This window comes from Ctenocephalides felis, unplaced genomic scaffold (assembly GCF_003426905.1).
Source record: "Ctenocephalides felis isolate EL2017-DRISC unplaced genomic scaffold, ASM342690v1 CF-g0.4_SCAFFOLD_01886, whole genome shotgun sequence".
In the NCBI taxonomy this organism is placed as follows: Eukaryota; Metazoa; Arthropoda; class Insecta; order Siphonaptera; family Pulicidae; genus Ctenocephalides; species Ctenocephalides felis.
In genome coordinates, this window is record NW_020538040.1 from 49,879,959 (window position 1) to 49,894,258 (window position 14,300).

The 14,300-nt window shown below is 28.1% G+C and overlaps 1 pseudogene; it reads right to left on the minus strand.

Annotated features, from left to right (window-relative positions):
• Positions 1-12,466: 12,466 nt before the first annotated feature.
• Positions 12,467-13,019, minus strand: LOC113375042 (annotated as a pseudogene).
• Between the last annotated feature and the right edge of the window lie 1,281 nt (positions 13,020-14,300).

Genomic DNA, 14,300 nt, shown 5'->3' on the forward strand with positions numbered 1-14,300 from the left:
GCCTTCACCTTGATTCTCACGACGTTACTACCGGGAGATAAATGGCAATGTTTAAAAATCCATAACAAAAGTTTTTTTCTTCGTTATTAGATTTTTTGGTCGTGAACACTCTTGTTTAGTTTACTAGACCTTAATATAGTTTTTAAGTCTACGTTATTTAAATGTTTTATAAGATGTATTGTTATTTTTAAGTTATATTAAACAGTTTTTTGGTAACAGGTAAGGTAAGAGGATGTATTAAAATATACATCTATATGTTTTATATCAATATGCTGCAAATCTCCTAGATAAATATAAAAAAATAAAAAACTGAGCCATGACTAGTTTTATTTCTAATTTTGCTATTAGTAATGGTTTAGTATTTGTAACTATTTATAAAAAGCTTCAAAAAGCTCGTGGCGCAGAAGACAACATTATGTTGTCAGTAGCGCATTGGAAAGCAACAATATTCGGCTTGAAAATATATTTTCTAAATATTTTGTATAAATGCAAGAATATTATTTGTTTCAAGTTTAATTCAATTCTGATTTTTTTTTCTAAAACTAAATTATGAAGAGACAAACTCACCAACAGAAAAGAATGCAAGTAGTCAAACCAAAGAAGGAGATTTATTGCTTTAATCTTATAATATTCAAAACTCTGAAACAAACATGCAACTAAATTGCATTACTTTATACTTTTGTTTACGTTTCACAATTATCAATTATTATTAGATTAACTGGTTATCTCAATTAAAGATTCCATTCACTTTCACAAAAATTTTGAGTTAAATATTTAATCCTTTTCGTACAATTTTGACGAAGATTGACAACATTTGGCATGTCGAAGTTTTCTTATTGCATTAAGTTCGTTCTGACATTAAAAAAGTGCTCTGATCGTTAAAGATGCTATTTCGGAGATTTCTGAGGATCGCTTTTGGGCGCAGAAGACAAATATTTGAGTAATCGATTAAAAGAAAAATATATGCGTTTATGTTTTTCTGAGAATAAATCTGAGTATAGAAAACATTGTTTATGTATTAAGAAATTAAAACTAAACTTGTGTTATTTGTGTTTATAAAATAAACATAGGAATATATGATTAGATGAAGTATAAATGATATATATATATATATATAAATAATATATATATATATATTTATATATATATATATATATAGGATAGGGCGGGGCACTAAGGTCCAATTAGATTTTGAGCAATTATATTTTAATTACACCAATTATATATACCAATTATATTACAAAAAATAACACATATCAAACAAACAATTATATGACTATGTTCAGTAAAAATTTCAGCTAATTCATTATTGTAAAAATGTGTTTTTTGCTGTTTTTCAACAATTTACCCCATTGGGTTTTTTTACCCCATAGGCGAAGTAAATTGGGACTGCTATTGGGCAAACAGGTCTGATGTCTTATTTTAATTTTGAAGGGATTTCACAAAATAATATCTACATTATTCAACCAATTCAAAAAATAAACTTCATGGGTGTCTTTTTTAGAGAGATAATACTGTAAATAACCTTGATCTGGTCTTTTGTCAGAAATATTCATCTGCATCGGTGGAATAATTGTTTATTTAATATAATTTATATTAAATTGGTTTATTAACTTAATTACTTTTTTACTTAACACTTTGTCAGGGTAAAAGTTTAGTTGGTCCTTTTAACCCCATTCAGTTGTATGCTTTTATAGAGGTTATATAAAAAACTATTGAATCTAACCTAAAAATAACAATGCATCTTATATTACAATTACTTACGAATTATATTAAAGTCTCGCAAACCAAACAATAGTGCTCACAACCAAAAAATCTGAAAACAAAAGAAAATACTTTTGTTATGGATTTTCAAACTTTGCCGTTTATCTCCCGATATCGACGTCGTAATAATCAAGGTGATGGCTGGTTATACATCTTTTGCCCTCTACTTTCAAATATTATTGTTAAAAATAATTAACTTCACTTACGCGAAGCTTTAAGCTCTACTCTACCCCGTCAAGGATCGTAGACGCAATAGGCATCTTACCAATTTTTCACATAATTTATTCAACATTTTAACATATATTTATAAATTATTCAGAGCGAATATTAATATTAACCGAGTGCATGGTCATTTGAATCACTTGATAGAAGCGGCAACCTTTCCAAGTCGTCCGGAAAACCGGAATGCGTTGCTAGACGAGCGACTATAAAAATGATGCACGCGCATATTATAGATCTTCTGCTCAATATATGGTGACAAGAAATTAATTAGTTATCCAATTATGCCGCCCCTAATGTGTTTTTGATTAAATACCAAACGCATTAATCAAGCCTGGTAATAAAATACATAAATTTAAAAACTTGATCACCATATTACGGAATAGAATTGATAGCTTTTAATTATTATATTTACGAGTATTGATTTATAAATGCTATTTTACTGTATTTTACAGAGTAGTAAACATATTTATTTAGTGATTGTGATCAAATTCTTAATTTGCATTTTTTTATTTTATGCGTTCCTAGAAATAAGAGCGTCTAAATATAATCATTAAAGATTTATTTCATTTTAATTTTAATTAAATTGTAATTAATATTATGCATTTGTTTATTTAATGTGCTATTTATCTAATGTGAGAATAAATTGCCGACGAATGACGTATTTTGTCAGAACGTGTTTTCTGACAAAATTTTTCGGAAAAAAAAATTGCTGAATAAAACAGAGTTAAAAAAAAATCATGGTCTAATATGACTTTCAGTAATTATAGTGCAAAAACCAAACCAACTACATCACAACAAATAACACATATAAGACCAACAACTATCGAACAATGTCCAGTAAAATTCCCATCTTATTAGTAAAAGGAGAAATATGTTTATTTTTACTATTTTTCTAAAATTTGTCATCTGGTCCTTTTCACCCCATAGACGGTTTAAAAAGGGACAGCCATGCAGCAATAATGCCTACTATTTTATTTTTAATTTTAAAGAGGTTTTATGCAATAGTAGCTACATTACTTAATCAATGTGATGCAGTTTCATTATTAGCTAAATATGTATTTTTAAACATAATAAACACATTTCTTTATCAGCACTTTCTACATCATAAATCTAGTTTTGGTAGGTATTTCTGTTAAATTTATCACAATCAGACTCATTATTTCTTGAAATAAAATTATTATAAATGAGGTAAATACAATTTCTCTTTGAAATACATATTTCATGGGCATATTTTTTAACTTTGTCAGAAGAATCCATCATCAGAGTTAGATTAACTATTTATTTGATTTATCTCTTATAAAATTGATTTTTAACTTATTTGACTTTATTATTTACTATTTTCTATTGTTTACACCGACCTAGTATAAAAGTACAGGTGGTTCTTTTTGCCTTATGTAAGCTATTCTAGAGTTTATATAAAAAACTAATAAATCTAACTTAAAAATAACAAAACACCTTATAAAAAATAAATAACTTACTTATATACTTAAAAATTATATTCAGGTATCGTAAACTAAGCAACAGCGCTCAAAACCAAAATAACTAACAAGGAAAAGACAAAACTTTCATTAAAAAATAGCAATGTGGCCGTTTATCTCATGTCGCCCGATATAAGACAATTGCTGGTTACACATCTTTTGCCCTCAACTTTAAAATGATATCGTTAAAAAATTCTGAACCCCATTTGTTTTTAAAATAATGGTGGTGAAACTTTTTACCCGCGCACCTCTATTCTACGCTGTATCCTACACATAATTTTTAAGGTTGTAACTTACAACCTCTTCGTTGTAAGTTAGTTAATCCATAATGAAAATAAATGCAAAAAAAATAAAACAATATACAAAATAATAATATGAGTCCATAAAGCAACCTTCAAATGTCCCAAATATGTGAGCAACAAATTTATTAATAATCTACACATTACTTCGAGCACCTGGAATTGATTCAAACGCAATAAATCTATTTATAAAATTAATCTTCATGCTAGAACCGTTTCATGCAAATCGGAACGAATTGTTCCGATTGGCTTCAGTATTATAACAATTACAGGAAAATTTATTATTATTGATTATTACGAACAATTGCATAGTGACATATGAAAATAGAATTCGAATCTGATTTTAGAACGAGGTGGGCGATTTGCGATGTTTGGCAAATCACAAATGGCGCTTATCGTCCAGTTTCTGTCAAATACATTTTGTTATCAAATCGGTTTATCAGCTAGGCCAGAGCTGATAAAAGAAACAATTGCTAACATGTATTATTAGTTTCATAAACATGTGAATATATTCTTGCGGCAATCATGATATCATAAAAGAATTAACAAGACGAGTCGAAAATTTCCGTTGGAAAACAATGCTGCTCTAATTATATTTAACTATCATATATGAAAATAACGAACAGATAAAAAACGATTTTTCAAGTAAAAATATGAAAAGCTAAATTTAAATATCGCAAAGTGCGTATAATAAAACCATTGATTTATATACAAATATATGCTCAACACGGAAGGAAACGTACTGGCGCATGGAAAATGTGAAAAAAATATATTAATATTTATGTGATCTAAAGGTCGACTAAATTTGTTTATTATTATTATTTAGTATAACACAAATTTGCTACATATTTAATATTCAAATGGTTGAAAAATTATGAAAAATATATAGGTACTCTTTTCTAATCACCATATATTTAAGTATAGAGAGAGTTACAATTGAGCTGAAATATTCATTAAAAAAAATAAATTATGAATAAGGCTATTATTCAATGTAGTATATCTTTTTAATAAACTCATTTGAGAAAAACATATTAAAAGCTACAACTGATAAGAGAATGCTTAAATAAGCTGCTAATCTTCATTAAAGTTGTAGTACTACAAATAGTTGAGCTGGCTAATATACATTACTATAAATTTATTTCAAATTGATCGTAATGTAAATAACAATTTTGAATAATAACGCATTAATCTGTCAGCAATAAAAGTTTAAAGCAATTAAGTTGTGATAATAAATATTAAAATAGCAATTACACGCAATATGTACAATGGTCAAAGAGAACAATTTCAAAAATAGTAAATAAATGATTATTGTTTTACTCATTGATGGATATTATATAATAAATCATTGCATTAGTTTCATTAATTACATTATGATAAATTTTTCTTCTGTCTATAAACTCACATAATTTTTATAAATAAATTTACTGGTACTGGTATTTAATTAAAGCAAATATTCCAATTTATTATAATATATTTATATATATATATCTGTAAATATTTTTATTATTATACATTTATCATTTTATTTATATATTTTTATAATATTCCTTTACAGATGTAATTTTTTATTTTTAAATACATTTTTATTATTAATAATTTAACTTCACTGCGGAAAACACTCTCGTAGCAAAAAGCTTTGTCAAAATGGTAGTTTAAAATGAAAATAAACAGATTAAGATTTAAGTTCTGTCTAAAAATGGTATAAATTTTTAAACATATATAAGTTTAATATACATAAAAATCGTGTTTTTATTAAAATAATAAAAAAATGGAAAAAACTATGGAAATTTTGAAATTTCAATAACTTATACTGAAAAATTGCTGGTGTTGTTTATGTTGTTTGTTTGTGCAAATTGTTTTGAAGATCACTAATCGAAGATATGAATGTAGTTTTTAACTTCGCTTAGGGTAAGTTATAGTAATCGCAAAAAATCGAAATTGAAAATTTTTATATATCTTCATGTTTCAAAGGTTTCTGAACATTTTGGCATACCTTAGAAAAATTTGATGTATGTGTGTGTGTGTGCGTGTGTGTGCGTGTGTGTGTGCGTGTGTATGCGCGTGTGTGTATGTAGGTGCGGATACAATTTTTAGTCGACGATATTCGAGAACACGGATCAAACGATTTAAATAATTCAAACAGAATTCGATTCCTATTGATAAGGAGACGTGCTGATTAGTTTTTGGCATAGGCAGGTCCAGCCGTAGAAAAAGCAATTTGGCGGTCAAAATTGATTTTATAGATATTTTAATAATAAGAACCAGTTTTGTTTACATTTCCATGGGTTCCGTACCAATGTTTATCCGTTAAACAGCGACGCGGCGCTCACGCGCTTTGATACAAATTTCATTTCTACGCAGCTAACGTATCGCAATTGCTTTGAAAAAATTTAGAAATTTCCAAAACATTTCAAAGTATAAAAAATTCAATTTTTTCAAAAAAGTAAATTTTTTTTCAAAAATTTTAACATTCTCAAAAATCTATTTTTTTTAAGTTCTAATAAAAATTTATTTTTGGTACGAAAAGTCTCAGTAATTTGCCTTAAGACACGATATCAAGCAAAACTAGTTCTTTTTTAATTTTTGACTACATCGATATCCATATCATACTTAAGTTAATATATTTTTTCAAAGCGTAGGGCAGTATCATGCGGCTCACTTATTCTTAGCAGCACCTATGCAAGGTGATACCAATTTATATTACAAAATTTCTTAAATAGATGTTACAAAATATTGATGATCTTATAATCCGTATTACGGATCTTTCTGGAAACTAACTGCCGGCGTCGACATTAAATATAACATGGCAACATCAAAATATGAGCACCGCTAACAATATTTCGATCTATATTAAGAACTAACGCGCATAGTATGTTCAAAGCCGAGGCTAAATATGCATGTGAGTCTAAATACAACAAACAAAACCTATTTTCGCAACTCTTGTTACAATGACGCTACTAATTACAAATAGCCATAATCCCTTTGGTGCTCTCGGCACCGCTGATAGCTTATCCATTATCAGATCATTTGTGATAAACGCTTTTGATGTTTAACTTGACTGATAAGAAAATTGCTTTGGAAGCGATTATATCTCCAAGAAAAACATAGAAACAGAGGTGAAGACATATTTGAATATGCTTTGCAGTTTGTACACTTATCACGTAGAACGTGCCTAAATTCGATGGTAAACAATGCCGTTTCCTTCATAATCAATTAATATATGTGATGAGGTGAACAGAAGTATAAACTAACAAGTCAGAAAAGCAATTTTATGTCTTAGGCATTTCAGAAAATATATATCAAATATCTTAGACGCCCGATCAATGGATTGGCATCCGATTTAGACATTCTACAAAGGACTATCAAAAAATTTGCTGATATTTTATTAATATAAAAGGTGCAAATATATATAAAAAAAAACTTTGAAAGCTCTCAATTCGTGCCTGTTTATACAGTATAAACCACGAGTATAAGATTTAATTTCCTAAAAAAGTTAATGTTTTCGCCAGAGACGTCAAATTTTATATTTTCTCAACGTTTCAAGTCATTCTGAATCGATTGAAATTTGATTTTTTTACTAATGTTTTCTGAGAAACAGCTAAACCATTTCCAATTCTCCAAACAAAACTTTAGGTCATTCGATAAAGCTCAATAAGGACTTACGTGGATTCTATATAAATAATAGGGTTTAAGATTTACAAATAATACAAAATTATTAATATATAAAATATTATTCAATGCAGTACAAATTTTCCTAATAAACTACTATACAATCGAATATACCTAATTATTTGCACATACCGCGAACTTTTTGCAACTAGCCTTGAAGCAAAATGGCACTTAGTTTAAGCAATGGTTTACAAATTATAAAACGCCTAAATCCTTCGCCTAAAATGATTATAATAAAAAATTAAGCCTAATCATAATGCAAATGGGCACGTAATATGATTTTTTATATCTTGAAAAATTATGGCAATATATTTGCGGGCAGTTTGATTAACTTTCCTGAATAATGTTATCTTAGCACGCGGATCCGCAATCGATGTCTTATGTCTTTTACGCGGGACATTAAATTTAATTCAAAAACAATTTTATTATCTCCCAATATCTTTCAATGCATTTCACCGCATTACAGAAAAACACTGTAACGGAAGTGAAGTTGTTTGTGAAAACACACAGAACAATATTTCCGCTGGCCATTGCTTTTGTGAGATAATCATTGTTTGTATCTAATCTTTAACCGCGAACTGCGGTTTTTAACAAATAGGATCAAAATTGTTAACTCGTTTTCCGATTTTATGCGGTTTATACATGCAACAATAAGTTTTAATCACACGCTTTTATTGAAACCTGCATGGGAGTAATGTGTAACATAAGAGAAAATCTGAACTGGAAACTTTGAGCAGAGTTAATAAGTGTGATTTCTTGTTATTAGTTAAGTATATATATATATATTTTTTCAATGTTTATTTATTAAGTTAAGTTTTTCTGATCAATCATGCAAACACAATTGAAGCTCATCACTTACAAATCTTTATCCTATAACTCTGTCAAGACAACTAATATCAATATTTATCGTCTTTGCTTAGCTCCTCAATCTAAAATAATAAAGTAAATGCTGCGCAAACAGTTCGCAGTACAGATAAGCAAATCAATTAGTTCGAAGTGATATTATTTGTGTTTTTGGCACACAATATCTCCGAGATCGGATATTAATTACAACCTATTTGTTTGCATTCCAATTTTCAGTTTGTTACTGTTTTTTTATGATAAAGTTTTGTAACTTTCAAGTCACCGTGAACCATCATGGTAGATTGTGGTTCATTTACAATAAAACTTCTGCTTTCTTCTGTTTCCTGATTTAGACGTTAGATACCAAAAATAAAAATACAAAATCACATACAAAAAACAGAAAAATTACAATCAGACGCATTAACGGTAATAGGTTCGATGATTTCTTATTCGATTGAGTCCGTTGAAGATGTAATAATATTTCCCGACGACCAATAATATTATTGAAAGAGAAAAAGAGAAAAAAAAGGGTCTAACTTCAAAAGAGGTATATAAACAATTGCAAAACTAAAAGAGCTAAATATAACGTTACCTTGCATCCACTTCCATCTTGCATCCCGGAGATTTCTAGAAACAATATTTCTCCTGGATTCAGTTATTAATCTCCGATTGGGCTGAATTTTTGAAAAAGTTCTTCTTTTCAATAATTGTTTTAAGTACATATCCACTAGAACATATCAAAAAATATCTTTATGCATATAAAAAACGACTTGAAATAAATACACTAAAAGCAATATTTCTTACTAAAGTTGGCTCTGAAAGAAATTGGGCAACAAAAATATCAGTAATTCTTATTTTAATTTGATTCATTGAAAATTGATTTTATATCATTCTTAAATAGTTTGTCATTAATAAATTATTTAAAAAAAACATTAGTGTCCACACCCAATTTGAAATGAAAAATATAGTCACCTTACTAGAAGCAAATTGTATAAAACAAACGTACCTGGTTTTTGTTATTTTACTGTCTTTTATCACATACACGGAAAGTGAAATATAACAAGACAAAAATTACCCGAGAATGGATTTATTAAGTAATGACAATTCATTAACTTTATGCTTCATATTTAAAAATAGCTGGAACTACTTTCGTGATATAGGTTTTTACTTATAAAACTGACAAATATTTAATGCAACTTGAAATACACTTCACTATACTAACTTGTTTTATAATTATTATTTTACATCGAATAATTACCACGAGACGTAAATGAACAAACTCACGCCGTCACGTAAACTTCCGCGAATTCCAAATCTGTGTAAAAATAAATATGCCTTAAACAGTTCTGTTTCAGACAATTCTGCTTTAAAGTTAACGCCCATGAGATAGTTGTGGCTTTGAATAAATTAGTCAAACTTGTTATAAATTTTAAATTAGTTACATTGAAGTTTTTCTAATAAACATTAATTAATAAACATTAATGAATAAAATGCTCATTAGATTACATGTCTTTATAAACCTTAAATTAGCGAATTCTGTTAAACAGTTTTCTCTATATCTGAAAGCTGATATATAAATATATATATATATATATATATATATATATATATATATATATATATATATATATATTATATATATATATATATATATATATATATATATATATATATATTTGGTGTTGATATATATTTTGATGAGTTATTTAGAATCGGGCAGTAACACCAAGTGAAGAAAAAAAAACTAAAGTAGTTTTGAAATACTTTATTTATCCATACGTTTCGGTCTTCATCGAGACCGTCATTCAGTGGACAAACTAAAAATTTTTATATGATGTAGGAGGAAAATAATATAAAGTTATAGAGCTTATATATAAAGCCTTACAGAAAATTAATTATACAAAAATACACTACACTATTACACTGTGATAAACCAGGCTATTAATAAATGGAACATTTAAACTAATTAATTTTTTTGACAATTTTTTGCTTACATGTAATGTACTTTAGTTTTTTTTTCTTTACTTGGTGTTACTGCCCGATTCTAAATAACTCATCAAAATATATTTATATGTATACATATATGTAATAATTTTTAGTGATAAATATGTCGATTGAGTAAAATTCTTAAACAAACATCCATCCTGATAAAAAATAGATAAAAATATGTTTGTTAACATAATTTTAATAGATCCATACGTTTCGAGTTCAATTCAAGCTTTCCTCAATGGACAAAGCACAAAAATTATTAAGATACAAACACAAAAAAACATAATTAATAAAAATGCTACTTCACAACAACCATAACAATAATAACGAATAAATAATTTGATAATTAAATAATAATAATAATTTAGATCATCACATCTCAAAAGGCAGATCGTTACTGTCTCAATATATCTGTATTGACATGTATAACTTAATTTGTTAAAACAATGATCAAAAAACAGTTAAAACTTTATAATAGAAAAATTAACAATATTATGTTTAGTTTTTACTAAAATTAACAATGATATGAAATATATTGTTATTGTTTACCTTTGCCTGGATAAAGATATAATTGGTCCTTTTTACCCCATAGTTTTTACCGATAACAAAATAAGCTTGAAAAAAGAAAAGAAAACTTGAATCAAAAGAAGAATTGAAAGAATTTAAAAAAATCGCAAACGTTATTTTCGTATGTATAAACAAGTGCAGCTTTACACTTTATTTCATAATTATTTTTTTTATTTTCTATTTATTTTATTTATTAACAATTATTAAGTCTAACTTATGTTTGAAAAATGTGAAGTTTTATATGGCTAAATTATTAAAACATAATCAGAATCAGCAATATGAAGCAAAAACAATTCCATCATGCGTGAAACTACCATATTCTCGTTAATATTCGGCACGTGTTTATCAAAATCAGGGTGTAATTCCTAAATAGTACACAACTTTGTTCGTGCGAATAGTAATAATATAATATAAAGTTGACGCTACGTTTCTTGGTAGAGCGTCACAATATCATTTCTCACGCGTGCTGCCTACGCGTTGCTGATCGGAAACCCGTGACGTAGCCGCGTAGGCGCTACGCTTAAGGGCTGTACGCTACGCGTGCTGCATCTATTTGTGACGTCAATTTGGGGGCTCACCCGCGAGCTCTGAAAATTTCATTAATACGAAAATGACGTCATTATTTTACTGAACTTTAGAAAAAAATATGGTTGAATGTAAAATGAAAAATAAATAACGCTTATCATGCCTTGAGACTTTTATTTATATATATATATATATATATATATATATATATATATATATATATATTCAATAGATAAGTCCTGGATTTTTTCAATATATTGATTGTTTCTTTTCCGAACAGTAAATCCAATAATAAAAAACAATGTGTTTTTTGAAGATGTTTAATAACGATAATATTTCTCAACATTTGCTAAAGCAATACTTCCTCTTCTTTCTTAAATAACCAATACAAGAGCCATAAAAAGTATTTTTGCCTAAATTCCGTACATATCCCTTACATCTGGCCGACAGAACTCCATATCAGTGTGTTAATGTCTTGTGAAGTCGAAACATCTACAAATATCCTCGTGAAAAAATTCGAGTGTTTTTGAGAAAAAATATTAGTGATATGGATATATAAATTATTACAGGTAAATAATTGTTGCTTCTTAATTTTATATAAAAACTTTTTAGTTAATTTTTTATTACTCTTTACACCTGTACATTCCTTTATAATTTTTCTAAATAATCTGTAATAACCATCATTAATTAATGTTAATCAATAGTTTTAAAAAACATTGTCTTTGACAGAATAAACCTGATGATGGAACGTATCTAGTTTCGAAACGTCGTTATTAAACATCTTCAAAAAACAAATTGTTTTTTATTATTGGATTTACTGTTCGAAATAGAAACAATCAATATATTGAAAAAATCCAGGACTTATCTATTGAATATATACATATATATATATATATATATATATATATATATATATATACGATACATATATGTATATATATGTATGTATATATACATATGCATATACATATATATACATTAATAGGTTATAGCGGGGCTTAAAAATACGCGGGTAAAAATGCCCACCACCAATATAAAAAACAGTATTTTTTTCGTTGTTAGTTTGTTTGGTTTGGTTGTGATCAGATCATGACTTGTATATTTATTTATTCATATCAACACATTTTCACTAAAAATTTGATGCTTTCTTCGTAACCGTAGAGAATTTCTTCTGAGGCAAGCAGCTCTACGCAACCTACTCTTTGTCAAGTCTTCTATATGATTTGCCTGCAGACGTAAGATCCAGTTAGCTTTAGAATCTCTACGAATAGCATTATGAGATGGATCCGCCAAAATATCTTCGAAGTATTAATATGATGAATTCAAAACTCTTAGACCACCACAACGACGTCCTACACGCTTTTCTGCAGCAGATTGCAAGTTCGTAGTAGGTTTCAATTTGATTAACTCTTTGATTTTCTAACAGTAGCACCCTTTGGAACTGGACGTTGACGTCCATTTCGATTCACCGTGGTGCAAAAAGTAACATAACTTTGCTTAGCAAAGTATCCCAAACTTCTGGCTTTGTCTGGTCTGGAAGGCCTAGGGGCTTTATGCATTTGCGTCAATTGATGGTACTGCCATACTCGGATACGGGGAAAAAACCTTAACACATGACTTTGCTTTTTGCTATAAATTCTTAAATATACCTGTAAGCACCCATCTTTTGAAGTGGACAGACCCAACGTCCACGAACTCTAATGAAAAGAAGTTAGATCAATGTTATATACAGTGTTATCTCTATAAAAATGTACCAATGAAATTTATATTTTGCATTGGTTGAATAATGTAGCAAATATGTCGTAAAATCTCTTTAAATTTGAAAGTAAGACATTGAGCCTGTTTACCCCCTGGCCGTCCCATTTTACCAGGCCTATGGGGTGAAAAGTGACAACCAAAGAACAATTTTATTATAACAGGAAAAAAAACACATTTCTACCATGATGAATTAGCTGTGAGTTTTGCTGAACATAGTTATGTAGTTGTTTGTTTGATAAGTGTTTTGTATGATTAAGTTGATAAGTGTTTTTTATGATAAGTGATATAATTGTTTTGTTTTGTTTTGATAATTGTTTAAAGTCAAATTTGAACTTCGTGCCATGCCCTACCTTATATATATGAATTTGATGAAAATTTTACCAGTCGTATTTCTAAGAAAATCATCAATTTTAGTAATTCTAGTTATGATATTCATATCATATTTATATTGGTAAGTAGATTTTTCAAATCAAATCTGTTTCGCAGAACTCGTAAAATTGATCAGCATTTTCAATTTTTTTACGCCATTATACATAACTGAAAACAGACAAAATATATAAAATATACTTTAAAAGCATTTTTGATTTTATCATTTAGCAATGATGTTTTAAAACCATCTATTTGAATAGTATTTATCTGAATTAAACTTTGTTTTTGTTTTTAGCTTAGAAACAAATATATAATTTAAAGAATGTGCATTTAAAATATAAATCAAGTTCTTTTCTAAGATAACCTTAACTAGTAAAACATGTGCACCACTTGTATGGTTTATTATATATATTCGATACTTCTTACCCATTGCCAGACCTACGTATTTCTTTAATGAGATGCGCACGAATAGAACTTGTATATTCATTTAGTTTATGATATTCTATTTTTCACGAATATTACAAGGCATACTATTCCCCATTAAATTGGTTTCGAGAAAAGTATCTAGTTTGTTTACGTCTGCTACGTTCTGTTCTTCCCAGCGTTCGCCTACTCTACGCTCTTTGTAAAGGTTACTCTCACAAAAGTAACATAAACCGTAGCCCACGCGCACCTCGTAGCTCGGTGTAGTTAAACTTCTACGAAATCTCTTAGGGGTGGTAAATTATGAACAAATTATTTTTAATGCACAATTATTTTATCTTGCTTTTTGGGAGATATTTTTTAAATATAAATTGTTAAAGTGTTTTATATGGAC